The sequence below is a fragment of the Mandrillus leucophaeus genome, unplaced genomic scaffold (assembly GCF_000951045.1).
Source record: "Mandrillus leucophaeus isolate KB7577 unplaced genomic scaffold, Mleu.le_1.0 Scaffold187, whole genome shotgun sequence".
Classification (NCBI taxonomy): Eukaryota; Metazoa; Chordata; class Mammalia; order Primates; family Cercopithecidae; genus Mandrillus; species Mandrillus leucophaeus.
This window is the reverse complement of record NW_012101887.1, coordinates 570285-583407: the sequence shown is the minus strand read 5'-3', so window position 1 is coordinate 583407 and position 13123 is coordinate 570285.

The window sequence follows — 13123 nt, the reverse complement described above, 5'->3', positions numbered from 1 at the left end:
TATTTCCAAACAGGAATAGACACATGGATCTGACATTCTGAAACAGTACAGCTAACATAGAATTATAACCCTAGAGTTTAATATATTGAGAATACTTACATAGTTAATATGAAAGAAAGTAGTGGTGCCATGGCGGCTTAGAGATGACTGTGGCTATCATACTGAAAGACAAACTAGGGCATTGGAAGGACAGGAGCAAAGTGCAGAGGCTCAAAACCATTAATAAAAGTTTAAAGGAATTGTGGGTTTATGAAAGAAAGTTAAATCTAGGTGTGGAAACTTTAAAGTTTCCTATATCAGTCAGTTTCACAAAATTCTGAAGTTTTAGTAAAATTTTCAAATTGTTCTCTAGCACAGGAAATAATCAAATTTGTGAAATGAACTAGCTACATACATCTCTAAAGGATGGAAACATAATTTTTTAGAACTATCATTTCTTTTGGAATTTTGCTAGCATTTTAAATACCATGTATTTAACATATTTAAACATATTCGGTCATAACACTCTGCATTTGCTACTGTTTTTAAATAAACTTAAAACAGGTATCTGTTGATTGCTAATTTTTAGAGTCTAGTTTGCTTTTATAATTAGAAAATAGATATGGAGAAGAACCCACAAGCATAAATTCAGCAACCTTAGTTACAGCTCACACTATTCATGTTAGCCATGTTTTAAATCCCTTGGCAAAAGATAATGCCATATAAGGAAAGGTGAGGCCAGGGTGAAGAGTGAGCATGGGGAACAAACAGAATGGGAGAGACATAAGACATTGCTCCAAATGTCCTGACCTGTCTTTCGCATGCCTAAAACTATTCTAGTAGTACCTACTTCTTCTTTGGCAAGTGTGTTGGAAGAAGACAGATGAAGAGAGTGGACAGGCACATGTGGAAAGTGAAAAGTAATAATATATGCCTTTGTGACAAGGAAACATATTTTTGCACATGCATACATGAATCCTTGAAACCAGTAAGACTATCTCATTTTAAGTAAACTCCGTATATTATAATAATATTTAGTACTGAAAATTGTTATTCACTAATTTCTTTCAATTAACAAGCAATCCCAGGGTACTAAACATAAAATTCAATTTACACATAATGCTTTAAAATGTATCAAATACTGCCCCAATTCCAAAAGCAGAAACATAACTATGCCAAATATGGATCAGTAGTGATATATCTACAGTTCTAAGGGTCTAAGGTAGACAAGAATGGTGATAGTTCTACAAGCCTAACTACTGTGGGTAGAAAGATTTTCCTAAGCTATTTGTAAAGTGAAATTACACAAATTAATGAAGAGTAAGTTTTTGCTCAACAAGTGGATTGGCTGAATTAGAAGTATTTTCTAGCATTGTCATCTATCATATTCAGAAAATGTTTTATAATATACCATTGAATATCTATGTTCTCTTTTTCTGATCTTAGATCTCTGTAACACTTAGAGTGGAAACTTTGCCCAGCTTTATCCTTTTTTGATATCTAATTAAACCTGATTTAGTACAGAATTTATCAGTATGCCTTTTCCCTCATCTTTCATTTATGGATATGGACAGCCACCCATTTTTACCATGCACTGTATGTTGAAAGATCAAATACATCAGCATAATTTAAATAAATCTGAGCCCTATAAATTCCCACTGGATACAAGACCACAAATGGGAACAAGAACAAGGGCATGTTCAATGACATTAAAATGCAACTAATTTAAAACACAAAAGAAATGCATTTCTAAAAAGTGCCTAATAAATCTACAGCACTCATTTCCACAGGATTTTAGTGAGCCAAATACCTCAACAACTTTCAAGAAAGAATTACACATTCGTAGCTTAAGGACAAAATATTTGTGGCCATAACACCACATGGACTATCAATTTAGATGCTTTGTTTTTGAGTCAAAAGAGACTGCAGCAACTTTCTAGATTAGTAAAATTTCCTTGACAATTAGGGAATGTGCTAACGTAAAAATATCTCTAAATTTGGAGTCTTCATTTACTTAGTTCTTTTATTTGGCTGCTGGGCTTATTTCAAATAACACTGGGGTTATGGATGTAGCCATAATCTTTTCTTGGCTATCTTTGAATTGATTGTATCAGTAGACCATTAGCATAATTAATTGCCTCAAAAAAAACTGGATCGTGTGCAAAAGCAGTAATTTTTATAGTAACAGAAATACATTTGTATGCAAGTATAATGGAATAGAAAGGAAAGAAGAGAAACATTAGAAAAAGAAAAGAGGGAGGGAATAAGAGCTAGAGGAAAGAAATAAAGAAAGACCAGAGCTATATGTGATAGCCTGGCTGGAACCACAGATTGACTCTAGACCCAAACAGAGAAGATAAATCAAGTTTTGCTAATGAAATAAGAAAGCCTTTACTTTTTTCTCCTTGATACTAATGTTTCTTAATGAATAGTGTTTCATATAAGGTGAATTCCAATGTTTTCCTTTTTATTCTTCCTTCTATGCCAGTAATTACCAAAGGAGAAGGGTTCATATAAGCTTCCCTTTACCCAATTACCTTCTTACAAGTACCTATGAGGTTCAAGAAATCCAATTTTCCCTTCCTGTGAGTCTAATTTTCTGAATACCACTAGCAAACTCTGCAGTTCCAGGCCTATGATCTTTCCATTTATTCAACTATTTAGTGAACAACCACCTCTATCACAGGCATTAAGATAGGCTCTGGAGATATAACAGTGATAAAAATAAGCGTGAATCCCTACTTCCAAGGGGTTTGTTCTCTACCAGAGGAAGAGAGAGGAATGGGAAAGAAGGCAGATAACAAACAAAATAAAAAAGTAAAAGATAGAGATGGTTATAAATGCAATAGAAAAAACAAAGCAGGAGATGTGAGTAGAGAGTGTATTTGTGAAGACTAAAGAAAAGGGTGTAGGCCAGGCGCGGTGGCTCACGCCTGTAATCCCAGCACTTTGGGAGGCCAAGGCAGGAGGATCATGAGGTCAGGAGATCGAGACCATCCTGGTTAACACAGTGAAACCCCGTCTCTACTAAAAATACAAAAAATTAGCCAGGTATGGTGGCAGGTGCCTGTAGTCCCAGCTACTCAGGAAGCTGAGGCAGGAGAATGGCGTGAACCCGGGAGGCGGAGCTTGCAGTGAGCTGAGATTGCGCCACTGCACTCCAGCCTGGGCCACAGAGCAAGACTCTGTCTCACAAAAAAAAAAAAAAAAAAGGTGTAGTTTTAAATACAGTGGTCCAGACAATTCTCACTGATAAGTGTCAATTAAACACTGCACAAAATAAGAGAGTGAGTCACTGGCATATCTTGAAAAGAGAACTCACAAGGGGAGCAAGGGAATGCAAATTCCCAGAGACAGACTCCTCCTGGCGTGTGTGTCTGGAGCAGAGTGAGCAGAGAGCAGTAAGAGGTGAATTCAGAGAGGTAATAGAGGCAAGGAGATATGACACAGAAGGTGCAGGGCCTTGTAGACACAGATAATAATTCTAAATTTAATTTTTAGAAAGATGGGGAGTCTTTGGGGAATACTGACAGAATTGTGTCATGACCTGAGTTGTGTTTAATGGAATAATTCTTGCTTTATGTTGACAGTAAATAAATCTGAAGCTCTGAGTAGGTAGATGAAGGGTAGAAGATGTAGAAATAACCGTCTTAAGAATAGACACAGAAGCTAAAACCATGAAGGTTGATGGAAACTTCCAAAGAAAGCATGTGGAAAGAACAGTAAAACAAGGACAATGATGGAAGCCTATTGGAGGCTAATTTGTAAGAGATGGAAGGAGAGGGATGAACTCATGGAATCCAAGAAAGAACTGGTCAGAAAGGCATGAAAAGAAACAAACAAGTACAAAATGTGAAGACTGATGAGCTCCACTAAGGCTCCAGATGAGCTTAGACATCATAAATTTGGACTGAACTAAATTTGAACTGACATATATATGGTTGCGTGTGTCATTTAGAAGTACTCCTATGCCAGTAGTAGCTTAGAAACCTGATTGACGAATTGACTCAGAGTTGTGGTTTTCCTAAGCAGGTGCAATAAATAATAGGAATATCAGATAACCAAGATATTGATGAGAGAATAGATAAGATATTCAGTCATATGTTTCTGTGCAGGGAGAAGTAAATAGATTAAAAAGATGGATAAGTAATTAGGAAACATAGGAATTAAGATACAACGTGTGTCTAAGAGTGTGAAGAACAGATTTCCTAGGAGAGAGGTTAAAATTGAGGACAGGAAAAATTGTTAGAGAATGAGATTTTTGTGTTTTAAATTTGTAATGTGAAATATAATTGAATGTAATGATGTGGAACACAATAATTAAATTAAAATTTGATGACTGATGTATCTTAGGCTGAAGATAGTTTCGTTTCATGATATAGATCTTATCATTTTCATTTAACTTTTTTGATTGCTGTCATAAAATTCTAAGTTAAAGGACTTTCTTCCAGGTGTTTTGCTCGAGATATCTGTTCTAGTGTATGCCATCTGACCACTATTGGCAAGATTCAGGAGCCCAATGTACAAAAGCTGCCCCCAGCTTACAGAATCCTCATTGTGAAGTGAGGCTTGTTTCAGACTGGATATGAACATTTTACTGGATATGGCTTATTTCACACTGGATATGAGCATTTTACTCAAACTTACATGAAGTTCCAGGGAGTCCAGACATCATGAAAGAAGTTTTGACTGTGCTTAGTCCTCTAAATTCCATCTGCTTTTTTCTACTAAATAGTCTAGGTTAGGAGCATTCATACTCAGCATGTAAAACCAAAGAAAACTAGATAAAAAGAAGCAAAAATGTATTATTTAAATGGAAACATATTGCTTACAACCAAATATAATCATAGGATTGATAAATAGATAAACCACTTTAGTTTTATTTTTAACTTCAGTTGACTATCTCTCTTGAAGCAAGGTAACATAGTTGACTAGTTATGCATATGCTTCCCCAACTTTTTGTATCCTTTGTTTCTAAATCACTAGAACAACATCTGCCAGGTGTAATTTCATTTTCTCACAGTAATTGCTGAAGAAAATTGCTTCACCTTCTTGTAGGCGAAGTGCACTATTTTGAGTTTGCTTCTAGCCCCTTTAAATTTCGGTCAGTAAGAGTGAACCTAAGTTTTCCGCTTCACACCTCTTTCCCTAGTATTTAAATCTGTCTTACTGTCAATGGATGCTCATTGTCTTCAAGCTCTGCATAATATCCAGACACAGTGACCCATAAGATTTCTTTTGCTCATTAATCTCCAAGTGTCTCTAATGTAAACCTACAAAGGAAGAATTTGGTAACTCCCTGCAAAATAATTAAATCAAGACTTTATGGTCCTCAAAGGGAGAGTACTCTCTAAAGTAAATCTAGCAGCAAAAGCTCCTCCTTTTTCACTTAAACTAAATATCCATTTTCTGTAGCATAATAGAGAATTCATCAAATGGGAGAAATTCTCATAACAGCTTAATTCGACATTAAAAGAAATAAGTAAAAGACAGAATTAATAAAAGGAAAGATAATATCAGGTATAATTTGGTGATTAATGTCCAACAATGTGTTAAAATAGAGAGTGAAAGAAAATTTATGCAAAAAGGGAAAAAAGCAGAGAAGAGAAAAAGGAACAAAGTCTTGAAGATATATAAGGAGAAACTGAAAAAAGGAATAAAAAATGACAATAAGAAATAAATTTTTAAAAGAAATTGGAAATTTCTTACTATTGTAAAGCAGAGCATTATTATTTTAGTAATAATATCAAAAATGTTAAATCATAGGGTGATTAGTAAACACATAAAATGTTTTATTAAAGTTCTTACATATCACTGTATTGCTTTTTATTTAATTAATTACTGCCATTTTAATAAAAATATCTATATCCTCTTATATCATACGATGGATTATTTCATATAGATAAGTTAATATGAAAACAAAGTAATCACACAATGTCTCAAATGCAGAGGACTCATTATGTGTGTACATTAATCAGAATATTCAATTCTACTTCAATAAACACAATTTAATGCTAAATTTTTTATATTTTCTGGATGCATAACTATTCAATCAATGCTTTAAGATTACCCACTTATGTCAAGTATAATTGGGATATTGCCCCAAAAGTCTAATGGTTGCTTCCTTATTATAGCCTAGTGTTCAGATTTATGCAAATAGAAAACAATTTCTGCAGTATCCTTTAAAAATAAAAAAATAAATAAAGTATCTGATTGTGATTGCTGTTTTGTAGGTTCAGACATTTTAATGCATTCTTTCTTGGAAAAAAATAACAACAACCAGGAACAATAATCACAGACAAAACTTTGCAACACCAATTGCTTTGAAAAGGAAACAAATATTTCCCACACACACAAGAAAAAATACTGTCCATTCCTGTCAGCCTTTTCAACCTCTTTTGTGTTCCAAGAAATTGCGAGTAATGAAAACAGAGCAGAGCCAATCAAATGGGTGTGTATACTAGTGCACTGTGAGAGTTGAAAGCTCTGCATTTAAAATAAGGTTTATGCATTATTCATAGACTATGCATGTTTATGTAAATTACCTAAGGCGGAAGTGTATACGAAACCAGAATCTGAAGTAAAATGACGATGTTATAATATACTGCTGGACTTGCATCTCGCCAATTCAACATACCTTCGTTATACTATTCTTCAAAATTACATCATATGCCAGTTCACACCAGAAAAACTAATAAAACTTTGAGACTTACACATATTATATATTTTTCAACATTTCTTTCAGATTCAATATATTATTAAACACTGAAACTTAGTCATGTAAAATTCAGACAGCCTAGGAATAAAGAGGTACACATACACTCCTGTAAGCGGTTGTTATATAAGTTGAGGGAAATAGAAAATGGTGCTTAGAAATTTAATTTAAAGATAGGATGGTTTTTAATATATGGGGATTTCTGCTTTTAAAAAAGAGAGAAAACATGAACTCTTCCTTTTTTGGAAATAGAGCCAGTAAATTTTGGAAGGTAATATAGTATTTGGAAGGCAACCTCCCACCTAGCATGGAACACTGGAGTGGTTTCTGGCCAGCAATAATCAGCTCAGACTCATCTTCTGGGTTAAAGTGTTCTTTTGAATCAGTCATTGTGGGCTGCCAGCCAAGAGGAAGAGTTCATTTGCATGAGATCTCCACCTCCTGGTCAGCTCTGAAAATCTTGGCAGCTTAGCACTGCAGTTGGCAAAGGAGTGTTTTTTAAAAAAATTAGTAAATAAGGGCTTCTAAAGAAAACATCGTCACCGAATTAAGTCCAATCCACCTGAAATACATTGCTCTGTTATCGTTTAAATTGTTATAAATATAGCAGGTATTTTAAAGTCATTTCTGTTTATTTCCTTCCTAATGTACTGTGTGAACCATTTTCCTCATGTGTTAACGTACTATATGCAAATGGCGTTTAATGTGTTTTATTCACAGAATGCATTTACAAATCATTTTGTGTGGGGGGAAAGCAGTTGTTTCACTTTTGCTGTGAAACTGAAAAGTAGGAGTATACATCACTACATTTCTAAAATGAGCGAAAATTTAAATGGAATGAGGAAAGCCCACAGAAGCTATAATAAAAATTGTCTATGTTCCTAATTCACCTATTAGTACCTTTTTCTCACTTCATAGATTTTCAAAGTCTGCTTGCTAAATTTCCCTCCCTAAGAATTTTAAGCTCTTGTCATTTGAAACAATTATCTTTGCCATTATGTGTGCTTAGGTCCATGTGTACTGCTCCTCTTAGAAATCAAAAGAAAACCTCAGAAACAGCAAACACTGTTTAGTAAAGCAAAAAATTTAACTTAAACATTTGTGCTTTATGTACTACCACAGTAACTGAGAGTAATTTCTCACACATCTAATCAACATATATTTCATGCATGGCATTTAAAGACTTTCAAATAATTTGCAACAGAATATATTTTTATATAGTTCTTATACTCTAAACAATATAAAATCACTAGATGTTTAAAAAATGTTGAGAGTAGGTTAAATACTGAAGGGACATTAAAATTCCATTTTATATAATGTTAAATATGTAACCAAAAATGAACATAACTGTTATAAAAATAATGTAAAGAATGTGTACAACATAATATTTTTATCCTGTTAATTTATAGAAATAGATCTCTAAATGGCTATTTTCATTCCATGTGTAGAATGACCAGGAAGAATGTTGGCAATTACTCTGTGAATGGCGTTCTACCCTGGCATGAAGGTATACCTAATTTACATATAGCATTGTTGGAAATGAAGCCTGTGACATACAGATCATCATCAACATTGGGAATGCACACTGCCAATTGTACCTCCTCGTACAAATAGATACTGCCACTTATGGATCAAAAGGAGTGTTGCGACTATGGTCCTAAGCCATTAAAACATGTTACAGAACTTTAAATGTGTTTTAGAAGAGGGGACTTTATCATTAGAAGGATATTTTTCCCTTTGTCATGTAAACTTACTCCAGGGAAATATTTATGTTTTACCTACATTGTCATATTTCCCCCAAAGGAAAAAGGCATATGGCACAAAAATTAAAAATTTTTAATTATTTTATATGTCAGTAAAACAGCACTTCATTTTTTTTTAATAATAGAAACACAATAAAGTCTTCTTTAAATTTCAGAATAGAAAAGAAAAAGAACAAAATGTAGATACAATCTACTAATCTTTGAGCAATGGCTTAGTAGTTTCCATGGTGACATGAATCTACAAATATAAATTCAAGTGAGGTAACTTTTACTTCATTTATCAGAAAAAAATGCAAAAGAGAATTAAATTACCCGGATAATTATCTCGGTTATTTCCTTCATGTTGCATACATATCACTGATTGACTTACCTCCTGCTATTCATCTTTGTATTTTAAAAAATCTAAAAATTTGCCCTGTGCATTTTAGAAGACGAAATATTTTTAATTTAACACGAGATTATTATTTCTTGATGTTAAAAAAGCTTTCTCGATAACTAAATAGTGAATTGGTTACGAAACTTGAAGAGAATTAAGCTTCCAGCAGTAAGATATTTTTCTACCAAAATTTTTGAAAGAGGAATATGAGTGCATTCGCGATTTTACATCTGCCCTATGGGAAAATCGATAATAGATTGTTTCTATACATTATGAGTCAAGTCTTGCCTATTGAGGCATATACAATGGGTATGCACTCGAGTATAATTTACAAAGTACGTTTACAACGTATTTCCTTAGTGCCCTAACCTATTATCGTTTCTGTTCTCTTAATTTTCATGAGGCTTCATTGTGCATCTTATTTTCTATTTAGTGAAGAAATTGAGTGATTGATTATGGATGATAAGTGAAAAATCAGTCAAATGTGGACAAGGCTGGCCTGATAAGACCGAAATGAAGTATGCTTTTGGTTGTGTAATAATTTCCAGCTGTGTTCTAGTTTAAGAAAATGTCCAACATGACTCTCCTAGCTTAACTCAATTACACATTTCATACAGGTAGTATTTTTCAGATGACACCAAGTTAGAAGGGACTGCTAACACCTCAGAAGAAAAGATCGGAATTCAAAGTGACCTCGATAAATTGAAGAAACAGCATGAACCTAGCTAGCCACAGGCCCTACAGGGAAAAGAATCTAAGCTAGTATTCATCATTTATTTATTTTTTCATTCACTCATAAAATATTAATTGAATGCCTACTATGTGCCAGCTACAAGCTGAATATTGTTTAACACAAATGCATTTTTAGTTGGCAATCTACCCCCTCCTTCAACGCATGGCTGGGCCCTTTCAGGAAATCAGTTCCTTTCAAAATTGTGTGCTCCTACATTATGCAAAATCAATAGATTTAAGAGAAAAAAATACAAATAGGTCTAAAAATATGACATCATATCATAGATAGATATATATACTTTATATATATATACACACATACTTTGGATAGATACACACACATATACACACACATCTCCTCATTCTTTTTTAAAGGTGAGTCACTTTGGGGGGACAAAATAAATCATATTTAGTGTTTAATTGTGGGTTTCTATAGGGTTATAATAAAAATAATTTAAAATATTTTTGTGGCTCAATCTTTCCATGTTAAATTGAAGAATAATCAGGATATCTTTAAAAATCTGAGTCTGCTAGAGTCTTACCTGTGTTTCCACCCTGGCTGCCTTAAAAGAAGAATAATCATGCATCCTGGTTTGATTTGAACTGTTTACATCTGCTGTCTCAGCATAATTATTAATCTGTCTTTCACTTTCAGACATGATCAATTTAAACAATAAATTATGTGACCCCTGTGTCTTGAGGTGCCGCTTCAACTATACCCAAGCACTGCACCTTTTGATGGGGTCAAACAAGATGCCATTCTAGCCCTCAGGGAGCTGACTAGAAACCGAGGGAGACATAAATATCAACAGCTCTTTTCAAGGGAAATCAAGGACTTGAAGAAGAACAAACTTCATACAAAAGTATAGGTTAAAAAAGAATAGTATTCGAGAAGCCATTAAGGCTGTCAAATTTGAGAACATAAGACAGCAAAGCCTAATAATTAACAACTTATTAAATACAGTTCATTTTTGAACAAAAACCACTTTATCTAGGTGTTTTTAATTTGAAAACCATGTTCCACAAGCTATTACAAATAACAGCCAGAAATAATAATAGTACATAACAGTAATAGCAATACATGAATGATATTTACTTGTGTATAATGAAAATTATTTTCATTACTCTTCCAGGCTTTTCACCAGTCCTTGACAATGGATAATGCATTTTTTGTTGTTGTTGTTGTTTAACAAATATTTCCTATTTTACCTGAATTATATTTCTCATGTTTTTCTCCTCTCACTTATGTAGCCTTGAGTTTGAGGAAATAAAGAGTTAAATTTTTAAACAGTCACTGATATGCTCTCTAAAGCAATTATTCCTTCTGTCACCAAGAGATAAATGTACTACCACAAGACATTACAAATGTGCTCCTCTAGACTCTAATACAAATTACTGTCAGACCACACCACTTAAAGCCTTCCTCCTCTTATTTAGTAAAGCCAATTTCTTGTGATTTTTTTACATATAAAGAAGAAAATATCTTGCTCTGAAGATTGTTAACACATTTTAACAATTTTTAAACTATTTAAAATAACAAAACTGTTTATTAATTCTTAAAACCATTAATACTGAGACTGTTGAACCTTCTGGAACAAGTCAGTGGGGAAGAAAGCCTCTGGAATCAAGTGAATTTCCTACTCTCTGGCAGGGTTGCAGAAGGACCTCAATCATTGAAAGCAATTCTAAAGTTAGTCCTAACCCCAAACAAGCTTCTGGAAGAAAAATTTAAGCTGCTAAAATTGAAGTATAGATTTACCTCAATTATAGTCTTATCCCCAGAAGAAATTATCTTAGGGTTATTCAAAGCGTATCAATGATGCTCAGAGACTGTGAACGTATTTCTCTTAAAAAACAATGTGCATTTTAATGAAATATGTTCTTGTCTACTTTCCAATGGGAGGAATGTATTATGGTTCTAATATTTACTTCCTTCTCCTCTCTGTGTGGTTATTGACTAATAACTCGATCTCTCTGTTCATATTGGTATGATCATCCATAAACGTAAGAACATCTACTAAGACTCTGTGGAGAGTTTGTGTTGTACCAAGGCTAATGACGACCTTAAGGAGAAGCCACATGTACCTGTTTGGTAGGGAATTACTGCTCTCAACCTGCATCCCACCTCACAACCCACTCCTAGTATCACACCTTGAAGTGTCATTTCCGAGACTTCTCATCGATTCCATGGCTGAACACTATTAGTGGGTTCCAGTTGTACCAGGTGATGAGGCCAGCCTTTGTCATGACAATGAAGACTTGCCTGACCTGGCTACGCCTAACTCTTCAATCATCCCATACTACTCTGACCTTTTATATCTACTCTAGCTATATAGGCCTTAGGTCAGTTTTCAAATATGCCTAACTCTTTCTCAAGGAATGCTTCTGCACACACTGTTGCCTCAGACTGGAAGGCACTTTCCCCTGCCCTTCACAATGGCTACCTCTTTATCCTCTTCATCTCTGTTTAAATGTCACTTCTCAGAAAGGCTTTTCCTGATGCTTTATCTAAAGTATCCCTTTTCATTGATTAACTCAGCAGTGTTTATTTTTCATAGCACTAATCACAATTGGTTATTTCATTTATTTGTATGTTAACTTAGTTCGTCTGTTTTGTCCACTACAGTCAAGTCTCTCTAAAGGCAGGAACAACTGCTATATTACTTGTGGGAAGATTCCCAGCACTGAGCCCAATGTCTGGCACACAACAACTTGCAACTACTCTCTCCTAAAAGCAGATCGATGAGGGGTAAATGATGGAACCAGCCAGGGAGAAAGTTGGTATTACACACACACACACACACACACACACACACACACACACGGGTGGTAAAATATATGCGTTAAAACAAATGAAAATAATGTTTTAACATCTGAAGAGGTTAAGGAAGAGTAACTCAGCTCTTGAAGATACCAATATCTTGGAAACACCAAAAAGTCTTTCTCTTTCTGGTCTCCAAATACTCTGGCAGTCCGTAATTAAGTGGCAGACAGGAGGCCATAGGATCCCACTTCAGGAGAGCTGACCAGTGCAAGAGAAAAGACTCACAGATAAAGAAAGCTGGGAGTCATCCAACAGCCAGTCAAGTCCCTGCCTAATCGCCCTATAATGAAGCTTATAATTTACTACTCCTGCTTATTCATCAGAATTTTCAATCAGTCATTTGGAGTTTCTTTTAAATATAAACAGACAATCAATGATCACCAGAAATTTGAAGACTCTAGCATAACAGTTCATATAAATAAAGAAAAAGGAGAAGAAAAAAAAAAGAAGAAAGAGAAAGGCAGAAAGAAAGGCAGAAAGAAAGAAAGAAAGAAAGAAAGAAAGAAAGAAAGAAAGAAAGAAAGAAAGAAAGAAAGAAAGAAAGAAGGAAGAAGGGAAGGAAGGAAGGAAGGAAGGAAGGAAGGAAGGAAGGAAGGAAGGAAGGAAGGAAGGAAGGAAGGAAGGGAAAGAAAGAAAGAAAGAAAGGGAAAGGAAGGAAGGAAGGAAAGAAAGGAAAGGAAAGAAAGGGGAAGGAAGGAAGGAAAGAAGGAAGGAAGGAAGGAAGGAAGGAAGGA